At 42.8% G+C, this 18577-nt stretch overlaps 1 long non-coding RNA gene across 1 annotated transcript; it reads right to left on the minus strand.

Moving 5' to 3' along the window:
• Window positions 1–339: 339 nt before the first annotated feature.
• LOC112990082 (uncharacterized) lies at window positions 340–15939 on the minus strand. Its single transcript, XR_010389344.1, has 3 exons — window positions 15798–15939; window positions 11959–12161; window positions 340–4491 (listed from the first exon to the last, which is right to left on the minus strand). It is a non-coding gene; the product is annotated as an uncharacterized LOC112990082 (long non-coding RNA).
• Window positions 15940–18577: the final 2638 nt, after the last annotated feature.

The raw sequence follows: 18577 nt of genomic DNA on the forward strand, positions 1-18577 counted from the left end.
CAGAAATGACAACCTGTCATCTAAAACTCTTTACCATTATCGGAAATGACAAAGCATCAAAAAATATTAGTCAACTTTCAGTGTGACAGTTCGATAGTGGATAAATGGTGATGAATGTGCCAGAGTTGGCTCACCCTGCCAAACTAGACTGCTCAGGTAATGAATTAGATGAGTGACTGGGGTGTGTACATGTGGGAGGGAGGTGTTCCAGTTGCAGAGAGAATGTAAAACAATTTGAATGGGAGCAAGAAAAAAAAGTGAGTGAGGTTACCTTTTAGTTTAGTAAGATATTGTGAGCATAAAAATCATCAAAAGATTATTTGCCTCTCAAGCCACAAGTCATTGGACTATTAAAAGGGAATTTATATTTTTCACACACAGATATCACATAAATCATTGTCCCTTAAATACCCCAGATCAAGTCCACAAGATTTAAACATCTGATTTAGTTTGAATGCTTTTAGATCATAAATTCCGCAGGGTACAGGTTTAGGTATGTTTTACAGTTACCTTAACAAGCTTAGCTATATATACTGCTTCCTTGTTTACCTTGGTGTATTTTTTCACTATATCTAAAAAACAAAACTGGACTGCTCAATTCCACTTCCTTGTTCTCATCAGTCATTTTTCAGGCTCACAGTACTTCAGAGGTTAAAAAGTCACAAAACCAGATTTCATTGTTGCCTGTCCAGAATGAAGCCGGGAATAACCTAAGGTATTTGATATAACCCAGGCCCCTCCTGCCTTTTATGTCATGGTCCTATCCTGTTCCATTATCTTTGCAGGTCCAGGACTTCGGCAGTTTGGCTAGACAGCAAGGCGCTTTGGGACATAGTGAGCTGCTCTCAGACTGCTGCAGACAGTCTGGGTGGTCACAAACAGGTTTTCCAAGCAAGGAAATGTGCATTAGGTTTGTGATTTAAAGACTCTTAATAGAAATCTGAATGATTAAAATGTTTTCACCCTCCCCATGTTAAATATTTTACAATTTAAAAGATTGTATCAAAGCAAAATTGGAAACCCAGAAGAGAAAGAGTCAAAGTAAATCTATGAAAGAGTTTAGGCTATGTGCTCTACAGCATTAAATTAAAAATAAAACTCTGCAGGAAACAGTAACTGACATAACAATATTTTTGAATTATTATTAGACACATCAACATATTGATTACATGAGTCTCAACTGTGCTCAGCTTGCTCTGGCTCTTTGGAGTTCACTGCTCCTTAACTTCAAGATTCAGTGAGAAAAAGGAGGTGTTTTTTTCTGAAGCAGGTGATAAAGCTTCAGTAAATTTAGATCATTCTGTACATAACGTGATGCCAAACTCCAGAGAAAAACAGCTAAGTATTAAGCTAAATGTGGCCTTGAACTCTGCAATGGGAGCTCAGCACAATGAAAGCAAAGCATATTTTGCCCCAGGTAATAATAAAAGTCAATATAAAAAAAATTATAAGTCATGATTCAGATGCAAATAATGATTGCTTCCAAAATCACTGGGGTCATGTTGCTTTTATATGGCTATATTTTGGGCTGGATCTGACCTCTGAACTCTATGCCCCCACCCTTCCTGCCCTTACTTATCCATCAGTCCAGTGCATTAGCAGGTATCCCCTTGCAGCCCTGCAGACTCCCCACATCCCCCCTCAGGGCTGTCCAGATCCCTGCTGGGTCTCAGTGCCCATCTCTGCTTCTGCTGCAAGGAGCCCAGAGAGGTTCCTCGTGGCGTCTCCTGGGCAAGTAAGGGTTTGCTCAGTGCACACATCCATGGCTTCCGTTGCTGGCAAGATAAGCATGTGGCATGGTGAACCTGGAATTGCAGAAATACTTGTCAGACAATTCCCACATTTTGGGTGATGCAGTCTAAAAAGGCAGCACCACCTTTCAGCCCTGAAAGCCGCAGATCAAGCTCCTAAGCTGAACACCACTTTGAGGTTTTAGGTGTAGGAGCACTACGCCCATGGGGAAGTGGGGTGAGTGACGGGAGAGCACAGAAAAGGATGCTCGCTGTCCTATTCTTTGGCAATCCTGCTATAAAAGCCAAATCCGCACCTGATCCTGCATGGGAAACAGAGCAGCCAGTGAAGTGACAAGCGCTGCTTAGATGCGTGGAAGAAATAACCAATGACTAGTGCAAATGATCACAAGGGCATGCAAAATGAATTTTAGTAGTAGTCTAAATATGAACTGACATATTTGCATGTTACTTCGCACACTCCCACAGAAGAGACTCTGCCTTAATTATAACACTAAGCAAGCATCCGTGATATAGTGAGACCAAGGATGTTCGGATATAAGGCCAGAACAGTGGGATCCCGCTGCCCCACATTCACTTTGCAGTGAGGGGGATCCCATGAGCACGTAGGTACCTCTTACAGTCTGAGACGTCAGCATCATCGGACAAGCAAAATGCAGTGAGCTAGGCAAAAGAAGCTTCATTTTCCTTAAATATCTTTTCTTCTTTTTGCTGAATTCTTCTCACATTTTGCCACCTGATCTTTTTTTATCACTCTGGCCAAACTCCAGTTTGAATAATTCCATTTTGCCAATCTGATTTCTTCCTCTGGAAACGGAAACAGCTGCAGATTTTTACCTGGCAGAACCCTATATTTCAGTGAACATATTTCAGAAGTATGCTGTAATAAAATTATCTTGGAAAATAAGGTGAGCTTCAAAAAGAGAGAGCTTTTATTTTGCAATGTATACAATTGCTACTTTTCTAAATTTAAATTAGTCTAGTTTGTGTAGTATTGGTTACTGTTATAATAGGACCAGGTGACCTTCTTTCACATTTAATGGCTTTGTTTTAGTGGTTCTCACATTTGCAAGCGGTCCATAATCCCATGGCATGTGGTTTGGAAACAATGAAAACAGGCTGCCCTTAGTCAAAAGTTTTAGCTGAGGTGAACAGTATTCAATAGGAATTGCAACGGTTGGTACTGATTTCGGGGCCAAAAAAGCTGGAGAGTTTTATACCAGTGAAATTCTGATGACGTCAACAGGATGCTCTTGGTTTATGCTGGTAGAAATGAAAAATTAATCACACCTCTAATTTATCCCCTGAAGAAAGGGGGATAAATACCACCTTGGGCTTCGCGATGCAGCGTATCCTGAATCAGAAGAGTCCTGGCAGCGATCCAGCCTCCTGGAGCATCCCGGGCCCATGGGCACCCGCGCAGGCCATGCGGCCGAGGCACCGCCGCCCTTTCCCCGCAGGGCTGCCCGCTCCTCAGGAGGCGCCTCGCGGCACGGGGCCGGAGGCGGCTGTGTTTGCACGGCGACCGCCACGCCGCTCGGGAGAGCCAGGACCCTCCTGCCTGAGCTGGCTTCTCCGTCCTCCGGTTGGCAAGAGCCGTTCGGGTTACTTCCTCAAACAGGTTCTGTAAGGGCTTTCTACCTCCCTCCAAATACATATATACACACACATATATATATATGGCTGCATATCGGTGGTTATAGTGAGGGTGTGTGGCGCAGGGCTGCCTGGCGCACCCACGCATGAGCTGCTCCTTCAGCGCCGTTGCCAGGAAAGCGGGCCTGCTTCCCCGTTGCCATGGCAACGCCGCTGGGAAGCCACGTTTCCTGCACGGTGGCCAAGGGCCCCTTTGGTTTGGAGGCGGCGGGGCCCGGGGGCGGCCCCCCTCCAGCGGGCTGCAGGCTCCCTGCTGGGTCCCGGCCGCTGGGCCGAAGGACCGGTGTGGCCCCGTGGGGCGCCCCATGGCCCGCCCAGGCCCGATTTGCACCGCCGGCACCTGCCCGAAGCCAAAACCAAGCAGGGTGCGGTGGCGCCCCTGACCCCGCTGTGCCCCGAGGTCGGCAAGGACCGGGCCTGCCCCGAAACCCAGCCTCCTTGCTGCGGCTTCGGCAGCTGGGACGAATGCATTTTAAGCAGTATGTAGGTTCGCTCCAGTTATTTTTTAACTTCCTCCTCGTTCTTGAGTAACATCTGACCACAGCACCAGAAATTTAAACCCTCTTGCTGTGTTTGCTTTGAGGAATGTGCGCAAGTCTAAAAGCTGGGTAAACACTGAATGCAACCTCATCCATCCCCTATTATATCAACCCGCTTTTGTGTCACTGAGAGCCCAATGATTTCTGTAACAACACAAGACTGAAATCCACCGTGATCAAGTACAAACACCGTTTTTTTGTGTTTGGATATTTCTTGCTTGTGTGAACATGTCTGAGTGTGGACAGCCTGGTATTAGCGGGAGAAAGGGGCGGTGACGTGAGAAAACGCATCCTCACGGCTAGCCTAGGCACTGCTGCAGAGAAAGGCTGCATTGCACTGGGTGCCATCTACAGAAAAATACCTGAGCCATCCAGTGGCCAAATATAAATTATCCAGTGACCAAATATAAATTGTCTGCTCAAAGTGAACAGGCACTGCTGTTAAGGGCAGTATGTCCTTCTCTCACCTCTTCCTCTGCATGCTCTCCTGTCGTTTTTTGGCGAAGTCCTTCAACTGTGCTCCTGGATCTTCCAGTACTGCATTCCTACCACCAAAAATCTTAGCAATATTATTCAGAACTATTAGTATGCATATTCTTCAGAAAAAAGACAAAAAATGTGATTTGTAATAGCACAAAGGGCACCAAATTCATCATGATCATCTGGTCAAAGTGTTCAGCTCTCAGTTCCTCATGTTATGTTTGATCCTAAACTTGGGGTGGGGGAGGACCATGCAATTTACCTGCATCTACAGATCATGCAGTTTACCTTAAAATCCTGAGATTCAACACACTAAAATTAATATTTTTGTGTCATCACCTGGGTTCTGAAACTTCAGCTTTTAGTATTCCCTTTCTGATTTTTTCTCCATAATTATGCTAGCCAAAAATTTGTCTTAAAAAACCCCCACAAAGCTGAGATTCTCATGTAGTTCAAAAGCAACAAGACTCAGCAAGAAAATCATAAAAAGTATCAATAGTGAATTCCCACCAACTTTAGGGCTGGCTTTGCTTAGTACATTTGAAAAAGCTATGCTCTTAGATGTCTGAATATAGTGGAAGAACTACAGAGCTACATAGAAGTCAAGCACTAGAAAGTGATTTCCTGATCAAGGATGCTTCAGCTGTCTCTGAGAACCAGCTTCTTACAAACACTTTATCCTTTGGCAATCACATTCATTTATAACCTCTCTCAAACTGGGCAGCCAGCTAATAACTGATTCTTTAGTCATTTTCAGAAACATAGTTTTTAAAATATCAGCTTTGGCTTTCTATCAGAAGAGATTTTTGTCTCACAAATCAGGAGATTCCAGCTTCAGTGAATCCTAATCATTCCCTGCCTCTGCAGGTTCACAGATGTATTTCTGCTGTGGAAGTGCTCCTGTTTGGAAGGACTGTTTTCCTCACGTGTTTAAGTGCACTCCACTTCTTTGCTGAACATGGTGTTTGGGAGGCACAGAGTCAGAGTCACTCTTCATCGTGAGAGGTTTTGACTCAGATATAAAGGTCAACTGACATAACCAAGGACTACTGACAACAGTATCTTGCGAACACATCTGTGGTATAAATGCCAGATCTATATATAGAGATTTTTTTTCTTTAATCATCTCAGGATTTCTTACATGATTTTTAAAACCAGAAAAACATTTAAATGATAGATCCCAAATCCTTGGCATTAGGCAAAACTTTAATGTACTTAACTGTCAGTCATGTCTTAATGGCAGCCAGACAACAGCTTCTTCAATGCTCAGTGCCTATTTCCTGATTTCTACCCTAGCCCATCATCTTCAATTGGTTTTTGTGAGAGAACAAGAGAATCAAAATAAAATATTTAAAGGCAGTGTACTGTCTGGGAATAGCTGCTGGGCGCTACTTTGACAGATGAACAATGCTGGAGTGCAGTTATGGACTCAGTCGCCTGTCATGACTTACACAAGGCTCATAGCAGGAACCACATTTACCAGGAATCACAAAATATTTAGAAGTCAGTGAGATTATTTAATGGTGCCTCCTGACTAATATAGCCAATATAATTTCACCTGGTCACTCTTGCATTAAGGCTAGTAGCCAGAGGTTATATGAGGTTAGAAGCACATCCAGTTTATCTCTGGCAATCTCTTGATCAAGCACATTTACCAAGCCTGCTGTTTCCTGCTTCTTCCCAAAATCACAGATCCCAAACTGTATTCTTGTACTGGCCTGTTTAGTACCATGACAAAACCACTCTGCTATTCCGATCCCTCTCTTTGTATACCGTGTTTAGGCCTTTTGCCTTATCTTCTTTGTAGAAAACCACATTTAGTTGGCTATCAGTAATGACTCCTGAGGGCCTGTTAATAATCAGAGCTCTGGTTTCAGTCCTTCATTTTCTAATCATGGCCTTGCATTCAAAATCAAAGGCAAAAGTTACTAGAGTAGCTGTGGATTATATCCCTTCTGCTCACACCTTCTTTGGATACTTATGGATTATGAGTAAGCCTTTGCTCTCTCTTTTGCTCAATACAAGTCCACATTTGGATAAGCTACAAAAATAATCAGAGCATTTTTTCTTTTATAAAAAGGCTTCATACACCACTCAATGCATTACTGAAAAGCACTCCTAACAATACAGCAGTGAGAATAATTTAAGACTGACCCAGTGTAGAAAAGACTATCAGAAGTCTAATTTTTTCCATTACTTGGGTGCAAGGGTGCAGGCCCTGAAATGGGCTTCACTGTAAGGTACCAAGCTGTCACCCCACTTTCAAGTAACTGCTCACTGTACCCTTCCAGAAGCCACACTGGAAAGAATATTTACCACATTTGAGGGGTGAATTGTATAACAGACAATTACTTCAAAATGGACTCATGCAAGCAGCTCAGTCCAGCAATCCCACAAAGGAAACAACACACTTGTTTCTGTTTCAAATTAGCCCTGCTCTGGAGATGACTAGAGATCACTTAAAGCTGTCAGTAGTAAGAGGAGAGACATTGTTATGGCGTGACAGTGCTCCAAACATCTGGGGAGAGTCCCTGGTGATGCCTGGGCTGGCACCATGGGCCGCTGTACTGGCTCCAGCCTTTCCTGGGTACTGGACACAAGCAAACAAAGCAGTAAATTTTCTCTGCCCTCCCCATCTCATTCCTCTCCAGTCCCAATAACCAGGACTCAACCCAAAGGAAAGACATCTGAATTCAGTGGCAAAAAGGACAAGCCTTTGCTTCTTTTGCTGACACAGAGTGCGACCAGGAAGCAGTGAGCTTAAGAAAAATTGCCATGAAAGTGGTACAGATGTGTGCAGAAAAATGGTGAGCATCTTCTATCCAGTATGCATTCAGCTCCTCAAGGAGCATAACACCACATTGATGTGTTGTCAAGAATGTGGCAACTCCTCTGTGGAGACACTTTGGTAAGCTGAATCAGTAAGTTTTATTTAACTGTCAGCCTTTCCTACTGCACTATAGCCTATCATCTGACTCCTAGGAAATATTGGCTTTTGCGGAGGCTTCAGGCAGGAAGAACCTAAGTCAAGGTTTAGGATAGGAACACTAACAAAATTAATAGCATGTTAACAATGCGCCTTTTTCAGAAAGGCCCAAGCCCGTCCTAAGAAAGTGAAGTCCCTTTATGGTGTTTGGGAGGAACAATCGATGATATTTACTTCTGGAGGTTTGGGGTCTGGAGGTTTGTGCACCTGCACCTGAATTCTGAACCTCTCAATTTGGTCCTTGAGGCCAAGATATAAACCCACTTCAGTTTACTCAGTTTAAACTAGTTTGCTGAATGACCCATAGAGGCTCTCTGCCTCAAAACAAAATACAGCATAGTGATATTCCTACATACAGCCAGGTTATCCTGCTGAGAGGCAGAAAAATAGACTGCACTGTCCCACTGGTACTTGAATCCATTCCTAGTGTTTTATTTATAGGTGAAAAGGCAGGAAAATTGTCCTCCTAGCTCCATTCAAAAATACCAATTGGCTATAAATGTTTCCAGCTTTGCAGCAAGGAATTTTCCTTCCAACTATTCTGCAGTTAACATTATCTTGTAGTGTCTCTCTAGGTGTACCCATCACAAGGGTATTTTGTCAACAACTTAAAAAGAAAACAGTGTGACAGACTGTTCTCCACCCCTTTCCTCTAATAGGAGAGTAATGTTGGTTACAGATGGGTTAATTATTATATTTGATGTTATCCTTAGGAGAAGCAAAGACAGGCCACTCTTTGAGACTATTACTGTAGAAAAACCCTTACAGCTCTTTAACTTGTCCTACAGCTAAAAGTCCTTGAGTGGCTCCCTCCTGAGCAGCCTTTCCGAAGAATTTTTCAAATAAAACTTTCTTCATTTTAGTGAAATCCTTTTCTTTCTGCACAGTGAAATTTGGTTTAGCTTGGTTTTTAAGTTTAACTGTTTTATGCTTCTGAACTGATCGCCTGCTATGGCAGGTACCATTTTGGGGACTACACTCACGTGGCACTTTGCAGAGGATAAACTGTTTTCTTCTGAAAAATCTTCCTGTTCATTTGCTACTTCTCTGCAGGCAAAAAATAAAGCAATTCATATTGCAAATATTCAATTGTTTATATACAAGAAAGATACAACATTAATCTTACCATGTTGCTATGTCTAGTTATGGATAACTTGCCTACCTCAAAGGATTTTTGAGCTGTAATGTATTGAAATGCATTTCAAACATTAATATCCATTTTAACTTAAACTGTCTCCAAATAGGACCATATCATAACTAAACAAGTCGGGCACAGTTCCTGGCTGCCAGCTGACCTGACTTCAGAAATGATCTGTAGGTGATGGTTTAGGAGAAAGAAGAAGAACTAACCACAATCTAAAACAATTCTATGTGGCTATCAATGGATATAGTACAATCATAATTTACGATTAATAATAAAATGGTTTTCTTGCTTTACCTCACGCAGGTATTGGGCATGCCAGCTTGCTTCATTTCACCTTACAAGGTGCAGAGCAGTGGAGAATAAGGCCTTTGGCCTCTCTGCCTGGCCGGGGAGGGAGGTGGGAAGCCGGCAGCGCTGGGGGGGACGTGGAGCGGGCGGCCGGGATGGGGAAGGAGGACGCGTGGCCATCCCTCCGCTGCGCCGGCTGCACTGAGTCACCATGCTCCCACCGCCTGCACAGACATGTTTTTTAAATAGATGACTTGGAGTATGTGATTTTCATACTGATGAATCTCCCTCATTCCGCCTTTCTCCAGTTCCTCTCTCCTCACGTCAGTGAAAAACTAACACGAAATGAATTATTAAATTTTGTGTTTAAAAAAACCTGAGGATGGGGTGCCTAGTCTACCTTAAGCAAATGGGTGACAGTTGCTTTCTTTGTGGCCTTCTCACACAGGTCTGATCTCGTCTATTCAGCATTGCTTGCGAGAGCGTGGCACTGCTTTCTAGCCTGAGATTTTTTTAAGGTAGGTCAGAAAGGCTTTTCCTGCTTCCTCCATTTGCTTTTTGGGCCCCACTCCCCCAACTCTTCCTCTGCCCATGTGGCAGAGAGCCCCTCCGAAGTAACCTCATGCCACCACTTCAGCCCCACTGACCTCCTCTGCCTTTCATTATCCCCTCCTTTTCTTTTCTTTTTTCCTTCTTTTTGAGAAATATCAGCTGAACATCAGCTTTTTAACACCTACTTGTGTTTTTTGACAGGACAAGAACTATTATGCCTTTTGGTTGTATGTTGTCCATGGAAACTGGATTTTATAGATTCCTCCCTGTTTCATTACAAAGGATATTTGCAAAATCTACAATCACAATACAATTTAATAAAAGGGCAGTTTTCTTCCTTTTCTTACACAAAAGGCAACTGCGTGCTCCTGCCTCTCTGCCATAGGTAACCATTAATTTGAGTTGTTGCACTGCTTACATGACAAATTCTTGCTCACAAAAATCAAATCCTTGCTCATGTTTTCCCCTTGGCCACTGCTTTGGGCAATTGCTTCAGTTGCTTAAATTATCTTGCTCCACAAAGGAGCTTTGATGCCAAATGTCAGACAAATAGCAAGCCAGAAGACAAAAGTTTAAAAATACTCAGGTGCATGTGGATATGAAATAGCATTAAGCAGAATTTTCAAAGCAAGAATAGAGAGAAATCAGTTTACTGCATGTAGAAAACCCAAGCTCTTTTGGTGGAACACAGAGGTCAGGTGGAAGGTCTCCACGTCCTGTTGGAGTGGACATGATTATTAAAGAAAGGTTTCTGGGGTAAGTTTGACAAATATGAATAGGAAGCACACTTCTGCAAATATTCTCTATCACTTGATTAAAATGAGCTATTTTTGGGAAGACTCTTGACCATGAACCTTTTTCTTGAATATTCATTGAAGATGGGAGGAAAGGCATGAGCAGAATTTATGGAAATTAATTTAAAATCTGCATGACTATGCTTAGAATTTTTTATTATATTCATTACATATTTGTTATATATTTGCTGCTTCTAATATAGGTTTGATTACTTAAAGATAGAAACAAATGCAGAGCCACTTGCACCATATAATAATTGTTCAGTTATGACTATAAGTAATTATTCATATTATATGAAATCCCTAGAGAATGTTTTAAGTGAGTCTGCATCAGCCACAATTTGAAGACCATTGTAAATCCAGCAGGAAAATGGTGACAGAATCTGCTCTGGGTCTGGTCCCAGCGAACATTTCTAAAAGCACACGAGGCCTAGAACTAAATAACTGAGCGACGAAGAACAATCCTTTCCGAGCAGTCCAAGAATGATGCTTTATGAGGCCCAGCAAAGATGGTAGGGATGAAAGGAAAAGCACTAAGAGCAGAAAAAACTCCATAGCACACGGTGCTCTGGAGACTATGTATTGATTTGGGCTCTGGAAACTACTCTGATGTACGCCAGTGGTTCTTCTGGCCCCAATATAGCCTGAAATCCTCAGGCACAACGATGCCTTAAACTTTCTCCAAATCCCTCAGCAATGAAACGATTACCCTAAAGCCTCTTTGCCTCTGGAGATGAAGTACAGTCCCAGCTCTAGAGTCTTCTTTTACAGCACTGGAATAACGCTTAAAAGAACTAAGCAGAAATCCCAGGGCATTTGAGCAGACTCTTGAGGACTCAGACATCAAGTTAGGACAAAGACAAAGCTTTCTGATCTTCTCACTCTAATAAACCCAACTCTTTTAGAGCCTGAAATAGCAGAGCAATGCCTGCGGGTACAATGGTGAGGTCTCTACTGGGATTACAATGCATCAGTTATTTCATTATTTCTAAAAATATTTAAAAGAAGACCAATCTCAACACAGCTCAGTAAAAAAAAGTGAAAAAAAAAAAGAAGGAAAAGGGGAAAGGTTTATATTTTTGCTTTTATCTTATATCTCTATATTAAATAAATCAGTATACATATAAGTGTATATTTCTCTCATTTCATTCTCCACAGACCATGAGTCTTTTTAAGTGTCAGTGCAGCCAACATCACAAGGAATAGTACATTGGACTTCACAGGACTATTTAGGTCCCATTACATGTGCATTTGGGGTTCATGGTCTTAGACCTATGTTTGTAGGAAACATAGTCCATGGAGGCTGCTCTGAGCAGGGCCACAGGGTGCTAGTATTGCATTAGCAACAATAGCAGTAGCCAAAGGAAGCACATTTTAGTCCTTGTTCATTTAACTCATTTCCAGAAAAGTCTTTTCATATAGGATAAGAATTCAATAAAAAATTAATAGAACATAGTATGATAAAGCACCAAAAGAGGGACCTAACCTGAGAATCTGCCTCATTGGAGTTCTGTCTGTTGGTTTCTTTGCCTTGTAAAGGGATAATAGTATATGCTTCTCATATAGAGACGAGGTAGCCAAAGCCATTAGGGACAGTGACGTGTCTGAGTGAGGTGCCATGGGAGGGCAAGGTGTGCTGCACACCACTGGCTCCTGCCCCAGTGACTCACCAGCACCCACGTGCAGGCTGAGCAGGAAAGGCCAGAGAGGACAGGCAGTCCTGGCCTGTGGCCTTGGCGCTGCCTCTTCTGGGCTTTGGGCCACTCACCTGCCCTGATTCCCACCACGGCGAGCAGGACTCCTTCCCTGTAGCGAGTGGTCACGGAGCCAGGCTCTGTGCTCTGGTTTGTCTGCATGGGAAGAGAGCAATACGGCATCGCAAGAGTGGGAGGTTTAATGGAGTGAAACACCTCACATTTTCTGGAGGGCACATAGTGGCATTACCACAATACCAGAGGTGCACTCTTCCTCCTGAAAGGACAGAGAAGACGACAATTTATATTTTGAAATGAATGACAAAAATTTCCACAATTATATTAAACAGGATTAAAAATATTTGAAAGGGCAATTCACTCCCATGTCTTTAGTCTAGGCTAAATGCTACTTAGAAGAAGCAGAAGAAAATTCCCCTATTGGCTGATTATGCTATAGTAAATCAATACATTTTCCTGTGGCTTCCCTTGAGGGCACTGATCCTTGAATGACTGTTCCCAGAAACAGCATACTGGCTAACACTGGCTCTACTGGAGGGTGCAAACCCATATTCCTAAAACCAAAGGGGTTCTCACTACTTATCTACTATTTCTGTCTGTATTGTACTGTAGAAAAGTCAGCCCACACACTTCATCGGGCTAATTGGCAGGCATTCATAGGGGCATACTGGTTACTACTTAAAGCTTTTCAATACCCAAGCCTAATGGCTAAACTCATGTTTACCAAGATTAAATAGGTCTGACTGCAATCATTCCATCTCTCTCTAACATGCTATAGCATTGCAAAAAAAAAATGCAGAATGCTAATTTTTTATGCATTCTAGCACCCCAGCTATATATCTATATATTCCCAGGCTCAGTAGAGCTTCTCACAGATGGATGTATACAACGAGAAACATACAGAAATGCAGAGCAGCCTGAACTCAGTTCCTGCCTTGCACATCTGCAGCTCTATTGGGGAAGAGACTGAAGGCTGAGCCTGTTTCTGGGACTGAAGGCTGAGCCTGTTTCTGGGTCTGCATCTCTAGCTCTTCTGTATCTGCAGGCTCTGGCAGGTGAGCCTCTGCCCATGCAGGAGACCACCTAGGAGCTCTCTAGAAATTGAGACATCCAAAATGTGTGGTCACTTTCGAAAACCTTGGCACTGGAGGAACCAGGAATATACCAACATACAAATGTAGAAAAGGAATAGACACTGTGAGACCTGGCTGCCGTACAGAAAGCTGAACTGGAAGGTTCCTTTTCTATCAAGATGCTCACAAAAACAAACACAGTTAGGACAACTTGCTATATCCCTAATAATATATATAGGAACATTCTTAATCAGCTCTCTGATTATTTCAGTGTTTGTCTGATTAAGCATACAAAATGATCCAATCTAAGACGTATGCTTTATCAATATAAAAAATATCTATCTTAACTGTAATCTGTCCAGCACTACCGCATATGAGCATTTTCCAATCTTTTATATTCTTATTCTCACAAAAATCTGGTAAGGGAAAGGTGTATTTTACTGATACACAGAGGTTAAGTAACATATCTAAGGTTACTCAAATCTGTAGCTGGGCAAGAGGATTTTGGTGATCCAGGTTAGTGCCCTAAGCAGTGAACAACTTTTCCAGGAAAGCATATAGCCTCCTTAGCTGTACATAAAACAGATGTAGAAATGTAACAGTCTGCAAACGATTCCACTTGCTGTTCTCCTTCACCAGTAATCAAAGTGGGTAAAACAGAGGTAGATTCTTTAAGGCCAACTTTCAACAAAATCTTTTTCACAAAGAAGAGGAGCTGTCCAAATGAAAATGAGACCTATGCAACTTCTAAGAGCTTCTGGAAGCTATGGTTGTATGACTACCTTATCTGTTGCTGTAGTGATGCCCCTTTTCCCATTCAAAATTCACCCTGTGCTGAGATCCATAGTACAACAATAGTCCTTTTGAATGCTAACCCTTTGTCTTTCAATTTTGCAAATAATCTGGTAGTCCTATGCCACATATACTATACCTATCATCCTACTAAGGACACACTGAAGAAAAAGAGAAGTTTTTCCTTCCTGAATGTACTGTTTGAGGACTAGAGATTTTTACAAAAAAGATGGCAGTACCCAAAGATCGGTGGTCACTTTGTGTCCTTTGGGACAGTTTCCATTTTCAGACAACGCAAAATGCATCCTGTGACAGTGATGCAATGATGGACACTCCAGATCTCTATAGCTACCTGGCACTGCCAGCGTGTTCTTACTCACCCTTGCTTGTTTGCATAATGCAGTGCTGTAGTGTTGTCAGTGAGCACTGCAATAAGTGGCACAAATACCTTGCTTTGCTGAAATCTTTGGGATGAAGAGGAGCACATAAATACAACCGCTTTGAATGGTAGACAACAGATCAGTTATATATCAGTCAATACTTTGCTGAGCTGCTCTGAGCTGATAGTTTCCCCAGCATCACGAGAAGGGGAAGTCATCCGTGGAGTCATCTGTAGCCAGATCCTCTGACACGAGGATCTCTGCTATGACTTCGGTCCTGTTGTGGGCACTTGTGCAATCTCTTTTTCAGTTTTAGGTCCTTCTGGTATGTAAGCCCTGACTGTGGGCTGTGGTTAGCTCTAGCGCCTTTGATTGCTGAGGGCTATTGTGCAGGCATAGTGTGCTTCCCCTTCTGGTGAGTACTTGTCACCTTGGTGTGGTGTGATCCTGGTGCTAGTGTGTGTGCCATCCTCATGTAGCACAGGAGGGGATAAGGCACAGAAAGATTTTACCAAGCTTTGCCTAGTTCTGGTGGGAATGGACCCCACCATTCCCAAAATAAGTTGTCCTTGACTAGGAAACCTGCACATACGTGTAGAGATCTTAGCTCATAACAGGAAATCATACTTCAAGAAGTGCTGGGTAGTCAGTAACTTGGAATTTGTAGACCTTATATACTTTCCATCTAAAAAAACCCTAACCTTTTGGGTTCCTTCTGTCTATGGGTAGGCTTAGCCTGAATCTCTTGTGAACAGCTTGTATCAACAGGGAGCCTGGCATGGAGTGCTAAGAGAAGTATTTATATCACTTAGTGGCACTGTGTGTCTTCTGTCCATGCACTTCGAAGTTGCCATGTTAGCTGCAGGATGTATCATGTCACTTCTATCGCTTCCAAAAGGCTCTGGCTGATGCTTGAATTCATTCTGTGTGAAGGTAAGAATTGCACTATTATTGTTATTCTTAGATTCTCCCCAGTGGGATACTCAGTGTTCCTGCTAATCCCATCATTGGTAAAGGCAGCAGATGTAGGGCTAGTCATCTCATGGAGATGCTAGGATGAAATGGTTGGCACCCAGCACCAAGGGTGAGAGAACTGATCTGTTGTCCACCATTCAAAGACGTTGTATTTATGTGCTCCTCTTCATCCCAAAGATTTCTTTGTCCACTTGACTGCAGCGCAGTGTCGGTGTCACTGTCCACTGACAGGCTGACACTTCTTTGCTAAGGGGAAGGAGCTCTTTATTGGCAAAGACCATGCCAGGATGTGGCTTGGGACAGAAAGTAAGGAATACTGAAGACAGGTAAAAACGTCACAGGTTGATTGTTACCACTTTGAAAAGTGGCCAGTACACCAAAACCAGCTTTTACTCTTGGAAAACTGCTTTGTATACTTAATATCCGTCAGTGATCATGACCTCTGTTGTGCGTTTTAGAGCTTGCAATGCTTTACTGCTGCCCAGATGTTCCCTACATCTTTGAGTATTTGGTGATACTCTTAAGCTTAGCTTCTACTGATTATCTACACTTCAGCCTTTCAAAGCACTGTTCACTGTGCCTGCAGCAAAATGCATCTTCAACTCCAGGAAAATGAATAAAAATTAAAGGATCTATTATTATATTGTTTTATTTAAAGTCAATGGAATTGCTCACCTACTGAACTCAAGCACAAGTTTAAGTGTTTTCTTGGGTCTCAGCTTCATCTTGGATCTCTGTTCAGTTTTGCCTCTCTTTCTTGAAGCTCCTCGCTACAAGCTGTTTGCCTCATAATTCTGCATTTTGATTCCATAGTTCTGCCCGCTGTTGAGAATAAAGTCCAGATAAAGCAGCCTAATATTTCAGGATTTGTCTGTGTTTAAAAACCCTAGAATATGACAAGGGCACTTTACTAAACTTAAAAAAAAGAAAAAAAATGCTGTCAAAACCCCTTAGTAATTGAGTATGTCCCTTTCAACATATTTCTTTCTACTTGCCAGCTGGAAAGGATAAAATATGGCAGGTTTTTTTATTTGACACACAATAGGCTCTGAGTGACTTGTTATGTAAATTACATTTCATTTAAGTTCAGCTTCAGAGTAAAGAAAGACGAAATAACTATTTAAATGAAGAAGGAAACTTACAGGCTTCTATGAAAGTATTCAGTGAATAAGACCCCCTCACAGAGAGCATGTAGTGCAGGGTAGGGAGAGAGTGAATATTAAAAATCTGACCAGAAAACCAATCTGTGTCATGCATTTTTTACTGAAAAATGCCAAGTTTGGAGTGTAACAGGACAAAAAAGTCTCCTTTCAAAAAATAAATCCCCAGATCACTCACTCCAACCACAATAAATTAAGCTACCAGCTTTAGAAGTATCTCTGAGTCTGTCATGAGGCTGTGCTGCTAATAGGTTGTTGAGACAGCCTTTTTCTGGAAATCTTCCGCGAACCTGCTGCACAAGCCCTTTTCAAAATAAGAAAGTCTCTTTCCCTGAGGACATAGGCATTAGGCAGCCCTGCAAAACCGCACATTGAGCTCAGCATTATCCACAGCCCACTGACACATTGCCCCCCCCCCCAAATGTTTGCTTCTTTGTGCCTCTTTAATGCTCTCTCCAGGATGTCTGCACTGACGGTGGGGGCTGAGAGGAGGCAAGAGGGGCGAGGGTGGGGAATTTGCCCCAAATTTGCTATTGTTACTACAGAGGGCCCATGTGGTGTTTGTTACACGGTAGCTCTATGCATGTATTCCATGCAGAAAAGACAAGGCTCCTGGTAGGAGCAACGGGCAGAGGTTTAGCTCCATTAATCGTAACCCACTGGTATCAATGGTAGAACTGCTGCTGACCTCAGTGGAGCCGAGATTTCAACCAAGACAGCTTAAGCCTGATCACAGCAAGTCTACATGAGACAGTACTTAAATCATCAGCAGAAACCAGCTGCCTATGAATTCTCCTTGAACAGATGGAAGAAATAGTGAGAAATTTTGGGTCAAAGTCTGCAAAGACAAGGCTTCAATCTTACACTCTGTCATACTGGGAATTCATGAATTTCTATTCAGTCCTGCAAAATGAATCATTGTGTGGCATTACGCAGATCATCTAGCCTCCATCTAGTACAAGTTTTCCACCCATAAAGTAGGAATAGCCAAATCTGAGCACCTCATTTACTGCCCTGAGGATTAACAATGCTGCTTGAGAAATTTCTGCTGCAGTTGAAGGACTATGTAAGATTTTTTCAGGCCAAGCCTTTAGTCAGTAGCCTGCTGTTGAGGTTTAAATCCTGCAGAAGATACCTCTGTACAAGACCTGTGGATTTCAATTTGTAGAGGTAGCAGCTGTGCATGTACCTAATACTGGAACAGAATTCAGGTAACATTATGTTAGTGTCTATTGCTAATCTGGTCTTCACTCAGCAGTTAATAAGAAATCGTGCTAGAAAGCTACATGGCCACTACCATGGACTTTCAGATTCTTTTCTTTCTGGTTCATTTTGCCAGTATAATCCAAATGTTTGAGACTCTATTCGCAGGAAGGAACCGCAGCTGAGAAAAATACCAGCATCACCTTCACAGGGCCTGTCTCATTATTAACGCATTTCAGAGGTGGAAAAGGACTACTCAGTAACACTATGGATTTAAACCTAGATTTGTGTCTTTGCTAACATGCCAGATACAGATTTTTGAACTATAATGGCCCACTGAAGTGAAGGCTTCAACGGTGTTCAGTTCAAGCCCTAAAGTACGCATTTTCCGCTCTCTAGAACGGACACTTGCTGCTCAAAAGCAGGCACCATTCTGGTCTTCCCATCTGTATTTGTTTATCAATAACGTCCTCCCCCATGGTAGTTTAGGAAGCTGAATTCCACAACCATTTTCTTTGTCACTAGTTTTTCGCCCTGAAAGGGGTATTTAATCTGGCATAAAATATACAGACCCAGTTGCTCTCAGTTACATACTAGGATAAATTTGTCATAGCTCACTGAGGCCTGGGGGCTGATTTTTCCTGCCTTCGCAGCAGGGCGCTTTGATGCCGTCAGTGGGGACGGGCTGCGGTAGGACGGCTGGGAGCACCGCTGGCCACGTGCGAACAGGGGCTGCTGCTCTCTGCTCTCTACCAAACGCAGACTGAGATTAATGCCGCTGACAGCACCGGGACCATACACGCACAGCGACAGCACAGCCCGTCGCTCCTGTGTACACCCTACACATAACAAAACAGCCCTGTCAGTTACATTGCACTAACGTATTATCAAAATACACTCAGAGCAGGAATAAAAACATAGCATGGTGTGCTAAGGAAGAGAGCTGTTAAAGATTTACAGGAGCTCGAAGTTATCATAAATAATCCTGGTCCTAGCAAATGGTGAAAGCCTCCTTTCTTTTGCAGAGCTGTAGCCCTCCATCTTTCTTACCCCTGCTCTGTCAGCAGCGCTAAAAAGGGAGCGAATACCCAG

This window comes from Dromaius novaehollandiae, chromosome 5 (assembly GCF_036370855.1).
Source record: "Dromaius novaehollandiae isolate bDroNov1 chromosome 5, bDroNov1.hap1, whole genome shotgun sequence".
Classification (NCBI taxonomy): domain Eukaryota; kingdom Metazoa; phylum Chordata; class Aves; order Casuariiformes; family Dromaiidae; genus Dromaius; species Dromaius novaehollandiae.